The 17,581-nt window shown below is 40.7% G+C and overlaps 1 protein-coding gene across 9 annotated transcripts in view; it reads right to left on the reverse strand.

Annotated features, from left to right (window-relative positions):
• The window catches only part of DLGAP1 (DLG associated protein 1), a 1,249,429-nt gene that overhangs the window by 532,925 nt on the left and 698,923 nt on the right, over positions 1 to 17,581 (reverse strand). For 8 of the 9 annotated variants that reach the window (XM_067699609.1, XM_067699614.1, XM_067699616.1 and 5 more), the window contains one exon: positions 16,991 to 17,104. The gene's annotated coding sequence lies outside the window, so the exon portion shown is untranslated. The remainder of the gene's footprint in view (positions 1 to 16,990; positions 17,105 to 17,581) is intronic. The other variant, XM_067699612.1, reaches the window with a different exon arrangement.

Genomic DNA, 17,581 nt, shown 5'->3' on the forward strand with positions numbered 1-17,581 from the left:
GCAAAGATGGATAGAGCGGATCTCTCTGCCATCATTAAACAGTCTCTGAGCTGACTTTGCACTGCCTTTAAGTGCAGAGACTGCAGTAGGAATCTCGGCTGTGCACGACCTCACTGGCTCACAATTACAAAGGGACAACATCTACGGATCATCTCTCTGTAAAATACGAACCTCATAAAAGCCCAGGGTTACCCTGTTAAATACCATGCAAAAAGACATAAAGCACTTGCAATAGCATATTTTTAAACATCTCCACTTATTTCTTTTGATTATATAGTTGCCCAAATACATATATGATACACACACACACAAATAAACAAATACATATATAGTGTAAATATACAGTACATGTGCCTTTATAAACAGTACATGTATTTTATCCATGCATTTATAGTTCTAAAAAATAGAGATGTGTGTCTGTTTGGAAGTTCCTTTTAAGGATAGATAAGGTGCTTAAAACCCATGAAATAGCTTTTTCCCTGACCTGCCACGAATCTGCTGTGTAAGCTCACAGCAGCAACCCTATGACTCTTAACGTGTTACATACGGTGCTGAAAAATTTTTTTAGTTTTAAGTCATAGAAACCCAAATATATAGATATCAACGCAACTTTTCAAAGGCAACCTCTAAAAAGGATGAAACCTCTACAGAGAGCTGTCCCAGATTAATGAAACCATTTCCCCCCACCCCAAGAGAAAAAGAAACATCCTACAAGAAATAGCAAAAGGACGCCTAACAGTATGTCCAGAAGACGAATTTTCTGTTTGATTTTTCTGTCCGTTTACAGCAGCTGCCTTTTGGCTCTACTTTAAAGACAAAGATTTGCATAATAATACTTTTGTATTTATTCCTAGGCATTGGACCCAGAATATTGTAGTAACAGCTGAAATTTCTAGGAACAATTATATTGTTTCAGGAAAGGATCTAGAAGAAGCCATCTGAGTTGAAAATATAAAGGTGGAAATTTTGATCATCAACACGGGCTACCATACATCCTCAAGGTTATTCAAAAGCCAGGTACCTACCTACATTCACTCTGTGCAAAGTAGGATGTGGTACTGTATGGAAAATAGATTTGTAGCCATCAGTACATTTTAAAAAGAAAAAATATTTGTCCAAAAGGAAAAACATATTTAATTTCTTCTTACTAACCTATCAGGATGTTGACTATTGACACCCTTCTTGTAATCATTAGTCAAATTTTACTGTAAAAATGGAGGGGCAGAGAAATGCAACAGGGTAAAGAGGGAGGTGGAAAAGTAGGTAAAAAGAAGATCTTGGATTCAGAGAAATGAGAACAGAAGGAACATTTGGAAGCATTTATTTAGTTGATTCACTGATGAAAGAAAAAATGTCAATTGACGTCACGGAGCAAAATTGGTATTACCGGACTCGTGTAGCTCACTAGCAACCAACTTGATGGTTTTTCAGGAAAAAAAAATGTTTTATCTGAAGAGCATAATTGAGCACAACTGTGAGGATCACATATTTGCTATAAGATAGAAAAACAGATATTAAAATACTACTTTGTTGCTAATTTCTCTTCTAATATAATAGTAAATTAAGACCTCAAAAAAAAATATGACCTGAGTGATTTTAAAGATTCTTTTTTTTTTTTTTTTTTGGTGGTACGCGGGCCTCTCACTGCTGTGGCCTCTCCCGTTGCGGAGCACAGGCTCCGGACGCGCAGGCTCAGCGGCCATGGCTCACGGGCCCAGCCGCTCCGCGGCACGTGGGATCTTCCCGGACCGGGGCACGAACCCGTGTCCCCTGCATCGGCTCCCAACCACTGCGCCACCAGGGAAGCCCCTTTAAAGATGCTAATCCCACATATGGTACCAGCTGTGGTAAGTTTTCATATGTAATTTCTTGGCTTACTGACTTAAATTATCTAATCACTGTGAAGAGAAACATCTAGAAAATTCATTTGGCATGGTTCAAGATGGCATAAAATAAGTTCAAGTGTTGAAAGAAATCATCATACAATAGTTCACAGCAAGACCGAGTTTTTTCAAAAGCATGTTGAGTTTGGGATAAACCTTATTTTTAATGGGAAAATTTCTCCTTTGTTAGCTGCCTAGTATTTTCCCCCAAGACCACCACTGGGTTTCTTGTGACAACAGCATTCTCAGGCACTAGAGGCAATGACCTATCTCCTGTAACTGCTGATTTCCCACATGAAAAACATGACTAGGACTACTTACCATTTAGGTCACTTTCTGTTTTCTAAATGGTTTACAGTCTCATGTTATTCAAATGAGTAGAGAAGAAAAGCATGATAAATGGGAACAAGAGAAATGGCTGAGTCCTCACAAAGACAAGCAGAGCCTTAAAAGACAATATTGCCATGGCGAAGCAGGAAAGCAGAGAGTGACATCAGCAAAAAATCCAAGTTAATTCACAGAAGCTCTGCAGCCAGGCACATTTACTAAAATGGAGGGCAAAATACATGCCCGAGGTCAAGCCCAGTCAATGGCCACACAAGAAACAAATGCGCCATCTCTTGACTTTCAGCTTGACATTTTGGGCCACGGAAGATGATGGTGCTCCAACGACCCAACTGAATTGCTAAGTGGTGGTAAAAACTGGAAATAGGTCTTCTTTTGAGTTTTCCCAAAACGCATGCAAATTTTCCATCTAAAGGTTATGCTCGGCATTCGAAGGCTATGTCCGGAATAATTAAGGAGCCTACAGCTTCGGCAGAAGTTTCTTGGCTTGGTAGGGGAAGGGATGGAGAGGATCTGTTGTCAAAGGCCACCCTGGAGAACGACGGTGCTCTCCAAATTTAGCCGAAATGTGACGGCCAAATTACGACTCATTGCATGCAGCACAAGAAACAAATACGTCCCTTCAGTAAGTTCCACAGAACGAAAAACTAACAGGGAAATGAGGGCATGAAGAAAGGAAGAGCCTTTAGAGCTACTGTATGTATGGGCCGGGCAAGCATGCAGCAGACGGAAAGAGTACCACCTGCAGTAACGAACATCTCAGCAGTCTGTCTCTTGTCTGCTCTACAAAAATCCTGTGAGGCCACGTTGGGCAGCTCTTCTCCTTTTCCCTAATCTTGAAGGAGGCGGGGGGGAAATAGTGGTGCCTCCTGGGCTGAGAGGTGTCATGTACACTGGTCCATCACCCACACAGGCCAATCTGTATCCTCACAGACACACAGGTCTCCATGACTACAAGGATGCTGTACCGCCTCCCCTGAGACGTCTGGCTCACAGGAATGTGAGGAAGGATCAGTGGAAGTTGTGGACCATTTTAAATTGCCTCTGACCACTCTACCTGATGAGCCTTCCACCCGCCGCCCACTTTGGCACTGGCTTAATGAAGAGTGCTAGGACTATAGGATTCAGTCTATGGCAACTTCATAACAGGTGCGATTCCTTAGGCAAATAATTTCTTTCTGAAATAGTGACTGGAAGAGATGATATAAGAATCTTTAAAATCATGTTTCAAAGTGTTTTGACCACCAGGTAAACAATTAATTCCAACACTTAATGATACAACATGATCAGTACCATCCTGAACTATTTATTACATATCCGAATAGGACGTTCTGGGCACTGTCCACAACATGCTAGACAGATGCCTCATCACATCTGCTTGGAAAAGTTTAATCACACCGTCATTCAGGTGCCTATCATGTCTAAACATTCTCAAACACTGGGATTTCAACCACTAGAGTCCATCTGATTTCATTTTAAGAACATCAAACGCCTTCCCTCCCTGTTGGTCTTTCGGGCTGCTCTTAAAGTATGTAATCTAAAACACCTTCCTCAGTTACACAATTATTTCTTATTTCCCCAATTTTCCGAATAAGTATAATTGCAGAGGCATCACCGACACAAATACACCCACATCACTGCTCGTGAAGAAGGAGAGGGACATACATACACAGCACCTGGAATAATGATTATTCAATGATAAGTGATCAGTTAATAAATGAATGCATAATTGGCTTCAGCGAAATTGGGTAAAGATCCCAATGACATCTGAATGCTCATTAATACCTCTAACCATTTCAACACTTCTAATTCCAGGACATTTATTTATTTGATATTTATTGATTGAGCACTATATTAGAAACTAGAAAAACACTGGTGAACAAGACAGATTCCGTCCTTGACCTTAGGAAATTTACATCCAAGTAGAAAAGAAGGTACGACCCCTGCACACATGCACACACACACACATATGCAAACACACATAACACATAGGTGGACAACAGGAGAACTGCATATTATGATGAGTGTCACAAATGTCAACAAAAAGGGAGCTGACGTAGACATTAAAGGGTGGTCAGGGAAGGCTACTCTGAGAAGACAGCATTTTAACAAAGACCTAAAGGAGGACACTGGAGGCAGGAAAAAGACCAGGGAGTGTCCGGGAAGAAGGAGAGGCAAGAAGTTGGCCCTTGGTAAAACCTGTGAGGAAACGGTCCCCTCTGGTCGATGAGGAGGTAGCCAGTGGGAGGGATCAGGAGAAAGGGTGGTGAGAGGGCAGGGGCCACATGGGGAAGGATTTACTGAAGAAGGGACTATTTGCATCTGATTCTATTCAAAAACCATAGTCACAAATCTATGGGATACTAATAACTTATGTCTTTAAATGATCATAAACAACACTACTATGTCTTTTCTCAGAAATACATTATGCAACATTGTTTGTATCTTAGGGCAACTGCCAACACTCAGATTTTGCACAGAAAGACCATTACAGTGCCCAGTTTATCAGCTTCAGGAACAACTGCGTGCATGCGTGCGTTGTGTGTGTGTGTGTGTGTGTGTGACAGAGGGGGGTAGGGAGAGGGAGGGGGAGGGGGAGGGGGAGGAAAAGAATTACTTACTAGACATGGAAACCATATGTAGGCTCTTTGTGTTTATGTTTTTTAGTCGGTCACAATCGTTTTATTCCACATGACAAATGAAAGAAGAAATAATTTTGAGATTCAAAAATAAAATATATAGGGCTTCCCTGGTGGCTCAGTGGTTGAGAGTCCGCCTGCCGATGCCGGGGACGCAGGTTCATGCCCCGGTCCGGGAAGATCCCACATGCCGCGGAGCGGCTGGGCCCGTGAGCCATGGCTGCTGGGCCTGCGCGTCCGGAGCCTGTGCTCCGCAACGGGAGAGGCCACAACAGTTAGAGGCCACAACAGTTAGAGGCCCACGTACAGCATAAAATAATAATAATAATAAAATAAAATAAAATATATAAATAGCTGCAATACTTTAGATAGAGGGTGGCAAGTTTCTTCTCCAAGGGCCAGACTGTGGCATGGGAAAGTCCCAGGAAAGAGTGACAAGAGATCCTGTTGGACTGGACTGGCTAAGTATTCTAATATCTTGCTAGCCACAGGCACAAGGTAATGCCACAGTGTAAAAAAATCCACGAACTTTCTATGGGCTCTACATCAATGTTAGAGGAATATTTGTCAGATGTCTTATTTTCTAAATGTGTGTGAACACTTCTGGCGTTAAACAGAAAGTTGGCACAGAGGGTCCCAATGTTCCCAGCCAGATCTAAAATTCTATGATTCCAAAATTTAAATTATAATACAATTACTAATATGTGGAAGAATTTCAAAAGCAGTGGAAATGGTGTTTTATGACTTCTTTTTCCTGGCTTAACATCTGTGCAAATTCTAGAATGCTAATTCCTGAAGCTTGGCAGTTTGAACAATAATTGACTATTTCCTAATCACTCTGCAATTGCTTTCTTTTAATTGCAGATGAATCAGTACAGCATGTAAAATCTGAAAACTAAGAACGAACGCTTTCGAAAAATGATTTATTCATTGAAATGAGTCAACCACCACTAAATAATAATTCTACTTTTATACATCAGCCAGTGAATACCCTCGACTACACCTCACACGATCATTAAGAACACATACACTGACCACCTATTAGAACCTAAAATCAAGACTGATGTAGTCTAGGGTATAAAAAATGCTCATTAATTGAGGGAATGAACACAGACTCTGCATCATGGTGCCAGGGTTCAATTTCCAGCTCTGCCATTTACTAGCTGTGTGACCTTGGGTAATTTACTTAACCTTTCTGTGCCTTCCTTGCTCATTGGTAAAATGGGGCTAAAAATAACACCTACTCCATAGGGCATTATGAGAATAAAATAATATAGTCTATAAAGTGAATGGCATTAGAGCCTGCTACATGGTCAAGTTTCAAAAAAAAGTTGATAATATTATTTCTATTTTCATTCTACCAGGTCTGATAGTTATTGAGCATACAAACCTCATATAATTCTACGGCAAAAGTGGCTTTCCAAGAGAGCCAGGCATTGTACTAATGTCTGGGAAAAAGTACTCACTTAAAACCCTACTTTAAAGTATCCTGCATTCAGAATGAAATGAAGAAAATAGGGGCATATCTCGTTTTATTGTGCTTTGCTTTACTGCACTTCCCAGATATTGTGTTTGTTCTTTTTTTTTTTTTTTTTTTTAACAAACTGAACATTTGTGTCAACCCCAGCTGAGCAAGTCTACTGGTGCCACTTTTCCGATAGCATTTGCTCACTTTGGGTCTCTGTGTCACACTGTGGTAATTCTCACAATGGTGGTATTTCTAACATTTTCATTATTACATTTGTTAGGGTGATCTGTGATCAGTGATTTTTGACGTTATTACTGCAACTTGCTGAAGGCTCAGATGATGATTAGCCATTTTTTTTTAGCAATAAAGTATTTCTTTTATGAAGGTCTGTACTTTTTTAGACATAATGCTATTGCGCACTTACTAGACTACAGTATAGTGTATGTAACTTTTATATGCACTGGGAAACCAAAAACCTCATGTGACTCACTCCATCACGGTATTTTCTTTAATGCAGTGGTCTGGAACCAAACCCTCAATGTCTCTGAGGTCTGCCCATAACATAAAATGAAGATGTTAAGATGAATAAAATCAAGTACTTTTATTTGCTTCGTGCGATACACTCTGCATTATGAGGTACTATGAGGGATACAAAAACACGGGAAAGACTCATTCCTGTCATCTAAGAGTTTAAAATTTTTAATACAATAAAATATATGCGCAGTTAAAGGTAGCTGACATACTCATTACGTATCTACTGAGCGTTTACGAGGTATCAGGCATTGGTAACGCAAAGATGATTTTATCTAACATGAACTCTGTGAGCCTTCCTTTCCCATCTTTGAGATGTAGTTAGAAACATCCCAAGAAGATTTTCTGAGAATCCTATGTGAATCACTGCACAGTGATCTGAAATATAACAGAGTGCCGATACCCTAAGAGCTCTGAGCAGAGGCCATGATGGTATGGAGGACAGGCATACTCTTCCAGGAAGATGACACCAGAGGACTGTCTAGAAGGAGATTTGTGAGGCAGAGAAATGCAGTAAGGACATCCCATGCAGAGAGGACAGGAAATGCTCCATGGCCAGGGCTCATGAGGGGAGCAATTCACATCCCTCACCCTCTACTCCACTCACCATCTGATCGTGTTTCTCCCCACCCCCTACTTAAGAATCTTGAATAAGCTTTTGTCCACTGGGTGAGATCAATGGAATCTTTCACCATCTAATCGCAGTTTACCCAGCTGTCTGGTTGCCATCATCTCTTTTACACACGGCCACAGAGGGTACCATGCGACAGTGGTGAAGGGTTCAGGTTTTGGAGTTAGACAGAATTTTCTACTTAGTTGCTGTGACCTTCGGGGAGTTATTCAAACTCTTGAACGATCCACTTTTCTCACTTGCAAAGGAGGAGTAATAACAGCACCTACCATTTGAAATTGGTTATAGTAATGAAATGAAATAGCGTACTTAACATGGCATCGGGTACATAAGGACTCAGCGAACAGCAACTATTAAAAATATATCAGGAATGGTATTTTGAGGTTAATCTAAGGACGGCTTGCAAAATGGAATCTGAGAATGAGGTCAGCGTGAGGCACAAAGCTTGGTAAGGGTGCTTCTGCAGCGGCTGCGGCGTGAGGCAGACCAGTGATGGTGGAGAGCATGTCAGGACTGGAGGGATTCGAAACACCACCAGGACCTAGGGATGGGCTAGATTAAGCAGGAACGGAAAGATGCCTCCAAGATTTTGACACTGAGCAAACGGTGGTCCAATTTTTAAAGAATGAATAAGTCACGTGAGATGGGCTGACTGACTTTATCATTTCACAACTTGTAATTATACAAGCTTATGAAACAGATACCATATTGAAAAGAAATCGCTTCCTTTAGAATTAGGACATAACCACATTAATTACATTTGCTAGACTGAATCCTGGAACTTCCTTTTTCGCCTTCATGACGAAAACCATCCCTGTTCTCCTGGACGCTCTTTGATTAAGGAGTCAGGCTCCTCGAAGCCTCAGGGCCTCCCCCTTAGGCTCACCCTGGTTGGACTTGCACCATCCAGTCGTACCAAGAATCTTGCTAAGTCAGTTTAGACAGAACTCCCCACCCTCCATAACTGATCACCCTTGATATCTGATCAAATTCTTCACCTTCCACCCTTAGTATCTGATCACCCTGGTCTGCCTTTAGCAAGAATCCTACTAGGTCTGTTTAACCAGAATCTTCTCTTGCTTCTGAGGTTTCCTCTTAGTAATTTCCATCCGCTGACTCCCACCCTGCTCCTTGGCTATAAATCCCTACTTGTCCATGTTTTATTTGGAATTGAAACCAGTTCGTTACCGTGGTCTGTTTGGCCCTGTTGCAATAGTCCTGAATAGAGCTGTTTTAAACTGCTTTAACCACTGTCTAGCTCTGATTTTCTTTGAACTTCCCAGCTAATTCCTTCTTCTCCTGCCTCCTAACTGAGGGCCTTCCATGGAGTTCAGTCCATAATTCTTCTCTTTTTCTGTTAACCGTCTCCCTGGGGTGGGAGGTTGGTGGGCAGGGTTCATCGTATTAAAATCCTATTGGAACTCAGGCCTCCCGTTTACCTGCCCAAGACACCTTCCTTCATATTCTAACTATGCAATATTTCCCATACCTAGAAATAGGTTCGAGTGAAAAATAATGACAATAAAAGTATCAGGAGAGAAGCAGTAATTTACAGGTCAAGAAAGAGATACATTACTCAAGCTTTTAATACCAATGCACATGTTATTTTGCCAGTAACTTTTCTTAAATAAAAATGGACCAAAATATATGAAACCATCCATGTGTCCCCTCATGAAATATTTTCTTACGTGTAACATTTAGAGTTTCTTGATCCCCAAAGGAGATTAAAATACATACCCAGTTAAGCCCCACTATAAGCTGCCGTTTGAAACATTTGAGTTTCTTATTACTTAAGACCCAGGAAGTCTTTGATTAGGAAAGCTGCCTTGCCAGGAAAGTGATTTTTCTTTCCCCAGGAGACAATATTAAAGAGGGCAATACTGCTGAGAGCTGTGTGTGCCAAAGGCAATACGCTGTATTTGTCAACAAATTCAATGTCTGCATGGAGAGGAGAGAACATCTCAGCTGTTCTACAGTGGATCGTCCCTGCATGTCATTACACGCAACACCTACGACACACCACCACTAACGACAAAATGCAAAAAAAAAAAACAACCCAAAACCATACAGGGAATTGAATAGTGTGGCCAGAAACCCAAACACATTAGACAACATCAGAGCATAATGCCTGATCGCCACACTCTGACTGCAATCACCCGACTAGCTGGGAATTCACGTTATTAGATGGGTGATATGGGACTTTATTCAACAAGTTCATTCAAGTTTACCAAAGATGGTGGTGGGGGGAGTGATCTCATAGATGACTCCCAGGTTTCCAACGGAAGCAACTGGGTGTGTGGGTCATGGTGACATAGATGGGGACAGAAAAGAGCAGAGGAGGGAGGAGAAGATGGGAGGGGGCGTTTATGCGCTGAGTGTTGGGAATAAGAGGTTGGCGTGACCGTGAAACACCAGTGGGATGTCTTCTTATTTCATACACAGGAACCTAAATGTGATCAATAATTCAGGGCTGGGTTATTAAAGGGAATGAATTTACAGTAATAATTCAAACTACATCATTCTTGCTTCGCTTTTGCTATTTAAACATTTAGCAATTATCTGAATCTACTTTAACTTATGGTTTGAATTTTCTCCTAAATCTAGTGTCACTATCACTCCAACTGGATCATCTCAAATTGGCCACATCCTTGCTTTCAAGTACAATCTATAAAATTGGGGTAATCCTGGCCCTCTTGTCCTGATAAATAAGTTTAAATTATCTCTTAAAGACCAGCTCTCTGCTTTTCCCCTGTAGGACAACCAGTAAGGACAGGTAATGCCGCAGTCAGGTGGTTCTGATTGCCATGGGTCTGTGCCCTGCTCTGCCATGTACTAGCTTTCTGTTCTTTGGCAAGTTCTTTAGCTTCTTTACGCCTCAGTCTCTTCATCTGTGAAACGGAGAGTACATTTCAGTCTTGGTTTATGGCTTAGTACATAATTTGAAAATATTATACAGGAACTTAAGGAGAATTGGTATTCTCCAATTGTTGGTTGAAAAAGTCCACTTATGACCATCAAATGAAGCTTCTTAGCGTGTGCTCATGTCTTCTATGTCTTCAGTGAGTTTTTTGTGAGTTTCCTCTATCATGGAGAAAAATATCTTGACATCTACCGACTGTGACGGTGGATTTGTCAATTTCTCCCTGAAGTTGTATAAAACATTCTCAAAGTTTAGAGTAAGGATTAAGGGAGGTAACTCAGGCAAGGTGCTCAAAACAATGCCTGGAGGGTAGCAGAATACGCCACCCCAAAATACGCCACTTTGGCATGAGGATTATTTAGAGTCAAGGGCATTTGAAAAACAGCAGGTACAAGTAGAACCTTGTGTTTTGACGTCCCCTTTGCTTCCTAAAAGCAGGAGATAAACCTCCCATGTGACAGATGTCCTCCCTGTACTGGGAGGAAAGAAACATTGCTATCACCAGAGTGGAGGATGAGAGAATTCTGTACAAAGAGATCTTATCGAAATAACTCATCCTCCTTTAGCCTCCCTGTATATTTTAGTTACGTTGCCACAATTCCGCCTCTTTGTTCAACCTAGTATATAAACACGTAGGTCCTGCTACTTCTTTGGGTCTTTATTTCCTTATGAAGACCCCATGTCACAGAAAACTTATATTAAATAAATTTGTGTAATTTTCTGCTGTTGTTCTTTCTTACATCGATTTAATTTTCAGGCCCAGCCAAAGACCCTAAAAGGGCTGACATAAAATTATATCGCCCCTGTATGGGCACAAACCTGAGTATTTAACGTATGTTTGCTTTTAGGTTTTTAATCATAAATAAATACAAAGACCTCAAACATTTGAAGAGCCAGAGAGAAACGCATTGTGTATCACTACAATTATTTTGTCGGATTTGTCCATTATTTGATTTATAATTCCCAGATCCTCTTGGGATGGTAAAAAAAAATGCCAGCCCTAATGCTGGTTGTTTAAAGTGGTATCATCTTTTCCGTAAACGTAGCTTTTAAATAAATATTTTAGGTGCAAATTCCCAGCACATGATGAAAATGCAGCGAGAATGAAATAAACTCGGCCAACGTGCCTTTCATTCTTTTCTTTTTTTCTTATACTTCTCATCAAGCTGAGGTCTTGTTACTACATAGTAAATGCTGTCCTTGGGTATTCTTATAGTGTCAACAAATACTAAAAAAAATGTGAGTTGTGATAAACTCTATTATATTCTGTTTAATAAAAGAATTATTCTATCATACAACAGAGAATATGTGTCTTTCAGAGAGTATTTAATAGATCTTTTCATTAAAAGAAGGCCAAGTTTGGTAATAATTGGTCTATGTAGAAATAACTATACTATCGTGAATGACTGGGCTGTCTAAGTAAACAGTATCACACCATCACCTCCACCACTACCATCACCAGCACTGAGTGTGTATGTGTGTATACATATACGTATATATATTGCTCTCTCCTAGAGTTTGAAACAGCTTCATCAGTATGATTTTCATCCAGACGGTCATATGGCTCTGAGACACGACAAACACAACATCCCACAATTAGATTTTAGTTATCTTACAGGTGTCTAAAATAACCAATGTACTCAAACAGCACCAGCAGTTCTTGGCTCTAAATTACTTCTGATGAAAAAGCATAGAAGAATAAAATATAGTAAGCTTTATCTCAAAAGACATTAACTTGCAGACGATTTATAAAATACTGAAAGAGTAAAGAAGAAAACAGGATGAAATCCTCTGCTAAGAGAGGTGAAATAGTCCACCAAAACCTTATTGATCTACCCCTATTAAGGAGAAAGCGCTGGATCTCTGCTGAGGTAGGACTGGGGTTAACCAATATCAAAGTGACAATTCAACCTCAAAAGAAATGAATAAATTTAAACAGCAGAAAAATATACAATATTTGCATGAATTCTGTAGTAAACGAATCATCTATTGACCAAAATTTAATTTCTTTTGCCTCTGGGAGTAAGGCTGCATCAGACAAATTGGCTATAAACATAATTTTTCAGAGGACAAGAAAAAAAAATAAGGAATACCTTTGAACTTACTGCAATCATATACAAATCAAGAGCATATAAATATTTATTCAGACTCAACCAATGTCTTGAAGAATCTTTCACTTCTGTCCTAACGGTGGCCACATAACAAGACGTAGCCAGAATGCGATTTGCAAACTTTAAGCTCTGACACTGAGGGAGTCGGTCTTGATGATGAAAAGGGCCTTGTTTGCTCTATGTAAATCGCTCACAATGCATGGAACCAGATATCCTGTCTAGCTGAAAGCCTACGGTTGAATTTTCCCATTAGTCTTGCCAACTCTCAGATGACTAAATTACAGATACATTTTCCAAACTGGGTTCATCTTTTAGAGTCACAGATAAACATTTCTTAGCCTTGTAGAGTTACAGTGGAGAAGAAGAATGGAATCTCCATTAACCTCTAAAACCATGGTTTGGGCTCTGGTCGGCTTAGAGGCCTGGACAGGTCTTTAGACATCACTATGCTCAGCAGGTAAGTGCTGGATAGCTTTCAGATTATCCCTAGTCTTTAAAGCAACCTGGCAGATGATAACAACACTGCTCCCATTTTACAGATGAAGATACTAAGGTCCATAGAGGGGTGCGCTGAATTCTCCAAGCTCAGAGTGTTAATAAGTGAAAGAGCTGGGATTTGAGCACAGATTTTTCTGTATCCAAAACGCTGCTCTTTCAACTTCACTGCCAAATAGGTGACGTATTAGTTGAGGAATTGACACTCATACTGTCACGCCTGATTTGAAGGAGCATTTCATATGACCTGCATCCTGAGATTGCAAGATAAGGAACTAGAATAATCCTTTAGGGACATTTACCCTAAATCCTTCCTTTTAAAATGGAGGTAGCTGAGGCCCAAGGACTCAACCAAGGATGTACATCAAGGTAGTAACGAAGTTGGAACTAGATTCTTTTCTTGAAGCTTAACGTTAGGCATGCCACAGGAGGACGTGACAATTTTAATTTTCTACCGTTTAAGTGAATGATGAAATACATTTTTGAGATTCCTGTTTTCATTCATTGCTATTATTTATGCTAATACATAATATAAGAGGCTCTTTCAAAGGTGCGTTTTGAAGTTGATGCCACTACAGAACCCAGAGCGGAAAGAAATATGTGGGAACTTGGTTTAAACACACACAGAATAAATTTCACACTGAGCTCTAAAAGCGGGCCTTCAGCCCAATTTCTGGAAAAAAATCAAAGAGCAGGCAGAAAACAGACAGGAGGAACAGTTATTTTAGCACGAAAAGTAGGATAAATTTACCAAGCCAATCATGGGATGATGTGTGCAGATAAAAGATGCAGAGAGAAAATTTGCCACACTGATACACGAACACATTTGGATGCGAGAAAGCAAAAAACCAGAAAGCACAATTGTCCGAAACGTGAATAAACATTCGAGTGATGCCGCAGCTGCAAAAATTTAAACTCCAGGAAGAGACATTCGCAAAGGAACTTATTAACTGGATGTTCGTGGTTTCACATAGCCAGTGGCTCTTTTATAAAGCAAAACGTACAATCCGTCTCGATAGAAATTATATCTCCCCCCCCGTTGTACTCAACCAAATGGCAAATAGTCCTTTTTGAAAGACTCTGCTTATGAAAGAGCACGATACTACTGACACCCAGACGCTCAGGCTCTGAGGAGTTATTCCACCTAATCAAATGCCTGATATATCGAATGTGGTCTTCTACAATAAGGAGGTTTTCACGGGATGGTAATTAGTCTTCCCCTAATGGCAGTTTCTTTGGAGAGCAGTTTCTTTGTAGGCGTTAAGTTCCTTGCTGAAACCAACCACTGCTTGCCAAACCTGTCTATCTGTTCCTCCCACCTTCCCTCCCTCCCTTCACTTCTATCCATCCAGCCGTCCATCCATCCATCCAACAAATATTTATGAGTCTATAACACAGTGGGGGATATAAAAATGTATCAAAAAGCTTACTGTTGGGGACTTTATGACGCTAAGGTGGTCTCCGACCAGAAGACAGACCCTGTTCTTAATCTAGTACACCTCTCCACAATGGTGCATGCCGGCAAGTGAGTCCTTTTATTGCGGTCTTTGAGTTCAAACTGCAATGTAGGAACTGTAGTGCCGGACTGGATCATTTGTTTTACAGAATGGTTCTCAAAGGAAGGTTCCTGCACCAGCAGCAGCCACACAGCCTGGGAACTTCTTAGCAACGCAAATTCTTGGGCCTTGTCCTAGACCAACTTATGTTTGAGAACCCAAATGCATCCAAATCACTTGGAAGACTTGATACATCACAGAATTTGCGGTACTAACCAAGGGTCTAGACCACTGGTGAGTGAAGTCAAGGGGTAAGAAATAAGTCGAAAACTTAGAGTGGCAGGTTTTAAATGTCTGATTAAGAAGTTTGGGCAACGATAAGTTGGTCAATTAGGAAATAATTTCCGAGGAAAGAGCAGAAATGGTCAGAACTTTTATTTAGGAGACCTTGGAGTCTCATGAGACCACAGAAAGGAAGACAAATGAGAGGCGAAGGCACTGTTCAGGTGAGAAGACACAGTCATTGACTCTTTCTGTGATGACCCAGGGACTTATCAGGCCTCAGATGAACTGGGACCATTCGCTCAGTCTGCATCCTGAGCTCAGGATGAGGGCTGCTCTAGGAAGTATCTCTCCACTGTTGTGGGATTCTCTTCATTCTATAGTTTGATTCTGTCCAGTTTGGGGATTTCTGCCTTGCCACCTGTCACTGCTTCCTTGGTTCCCCTGCCCGGCCTCTTTCTGCTACCCTTTTCCTTCCTCCCCCCATTTTCATTTCCTTCATTAGGAATTTGCATGTTAATTGCATCAGTTGAAATGTTTGCTTGTTCATTTGTTTTCACAGCTGCTCCGTAGAGAGCTCACCAATTACATTCCTCCTCTGAACAAAGGCTCTTCTAGGTCACAACACAACCACAGCCTTTACCTGGCTTCGTTTTCATCTGTTGAATATCCTCATGCCGAAAACAAACAAACAAACCCTGATTCACTTTAACGTGTTAAATCTGTTGCCAGCTGACCATCCTCAGAACTTTATGCTCAGACGTGCATAATTTGTCACGCCTTTCACACAAATAATGACACTGCTAATGAGGTTGTTTCCAAATAGGAAAGACAATACTTATATTTTTGTGTTTCCACAGATACCTTCTTGTACGTAAATCAATATACGGTGAGTAATAAGTACAGGTACTATAAACTATTATTCTATTATCTCTGTTCCAATATTTTGGTCATACTTCAAGTCTTACTATATATAATATCCAATGCACACGTGGGCCAAGATGTACTTTTCACTCTGAAAAGTGGTTCTATGCCATTTGGATATCACACTTCAATGCCTTTAAAACATAAAACGTTTTCTTCCTGGAAATAGTTCATTTAGGAGGATCATGTGATTTATTTGATGATTGAAAATAAAGTAAAAAGAACTACAACAGACACCTCTGGTTCCCTGCATCACACCCCCTTGGTTCACCTCTGATTTCAGCCATAGCTGCACAGATGGACGGTTCTGTGCCAGCTCAGATTCTCTTTGCCTTTGCAGTGTCTACCACAAGTGACAAGTGCCAGCAGAGCCCAGAACTGTGGGAGTTAATGGCCCAGGAGCAATCCACAACCGAGGGGAAAAAGCCAGTGGATAAACCTTTGGCCACACATCCTTCAGGCAGAAATTCCAGGAGGGATCCCAGATCCCCTCAGAAGTCCCAGGGGGACCACGTTCCCATGTCCACCGTGAAGAACTCATTCACCTGCTCTTACTTTGGTCTTTGCTTCTTCCCCCATTCTCTCTCCCCAATGCTCGGGATCAGCTCCCCAATAAAGGAGCATGCCCAAGTAGTTGCCCCGGGCAAGCAACCAAAGCAAACACGATCGATTGTTAACATATTCAGCGATACCAATCCCCTTCAGATCTGACACCACGTATGTAGTACCTTTGAGTTTTCCACTGTCGAGACCTTTCTTGTTTCTTTCCATAAACTACACAATAAAATGAAAGGAGCAGAGATCATAGCATTGCCTCAAGTGTTTCCGTTGCCTTTCTTACCTCACACAGATCAAGTTGATCAGTCTCTGGTGATAAATTCAAATCCGTCCAACACTCCAAGAGAAAAGAAGCTGACGCTACGTCATCTCCTCCCACAATTCCACGCCTAACCTAAAGCACAACATTCTAGCCCGCAGATTTACGAAAGTGGCATCGGCCCGCTCTGCCGCTGCAGATCAACACCAAGAATAAAGATGAAACATATCAAACACATCTGGCCCAGATTCTGAACAGGCGACTAAGGAGTTAAAACAACACAGACTTGAATATGTCAGCAGCCTATTAATACGCCTGGAATTACAAGCCAGAAATACTTTCATTAAACTCCACCATACAATCAAAAAAGAAAAAGTTACTTTACACAGGGTGACTGAAAAGGAAGCTGTAGAGATACGTGATTTAAGGGAAAAGGAGACAGTTTTACCTTTGATGATCAATTTTCCATTCTTCTTGCTTCTAAAGCAGGAAAAGATCCAAACGTTGCAGTTTTCTTTTTTTTTAACCCGATGTCTCTCTTGGTATGTGATGCTCAACTGTTCTGAAACACAATTAAATGCAATAATTAGATGCAGTAACTACCCTGAAACAAAAAGATACTTAAGAAGGTTGCCTAAGAACCACCCGGGCAGCCATTAAATTTAATGATGTGAGAAGAGCGTTTCACAGAAAATTCGTGTGGCAGGGCTCTTGCAGGGTGTTCCACTTTATTTTTATGCTTTTCAGAAAAGAAAATCAACTATACAAATAAAAAACAATATCCCCGTAATAAATAGGTTTGCTGTTCTACAATCTACTTTTCTACTATTAGCATTTATATCCTCTTTAAAAAGCAATAAAACGCAAGCACTGATCATGTGATTTTGTAAGACATATTACACACACAAGACTGTGTTCACTTCCTGTGCATTATTTGTTTTAACAACACTGCAACTGAGCAGCTGTGACTAAAAAAAGGGGTTAAAAAATATTCTTTCCAGGGCAGTTCTTTTGATATCACAGGAGGACACCAATTATG

This window comes from Pseudorca crassidens, chromosome 12 (genome assembly GCF_039906515.1).
Source record: "Pseudorca crassidens isolate mPseCra1 chromosome 12, mPseCra1.hap1, whole genome shotgun sequence".
Classification (NCBI taxonomy): domain Eukaryota; kingdom Metazoa; phylum Chordata; class Mammalia; order Artiodactyla; family Delphinidae; genus Pseudorca; species Pseudorca crassidens.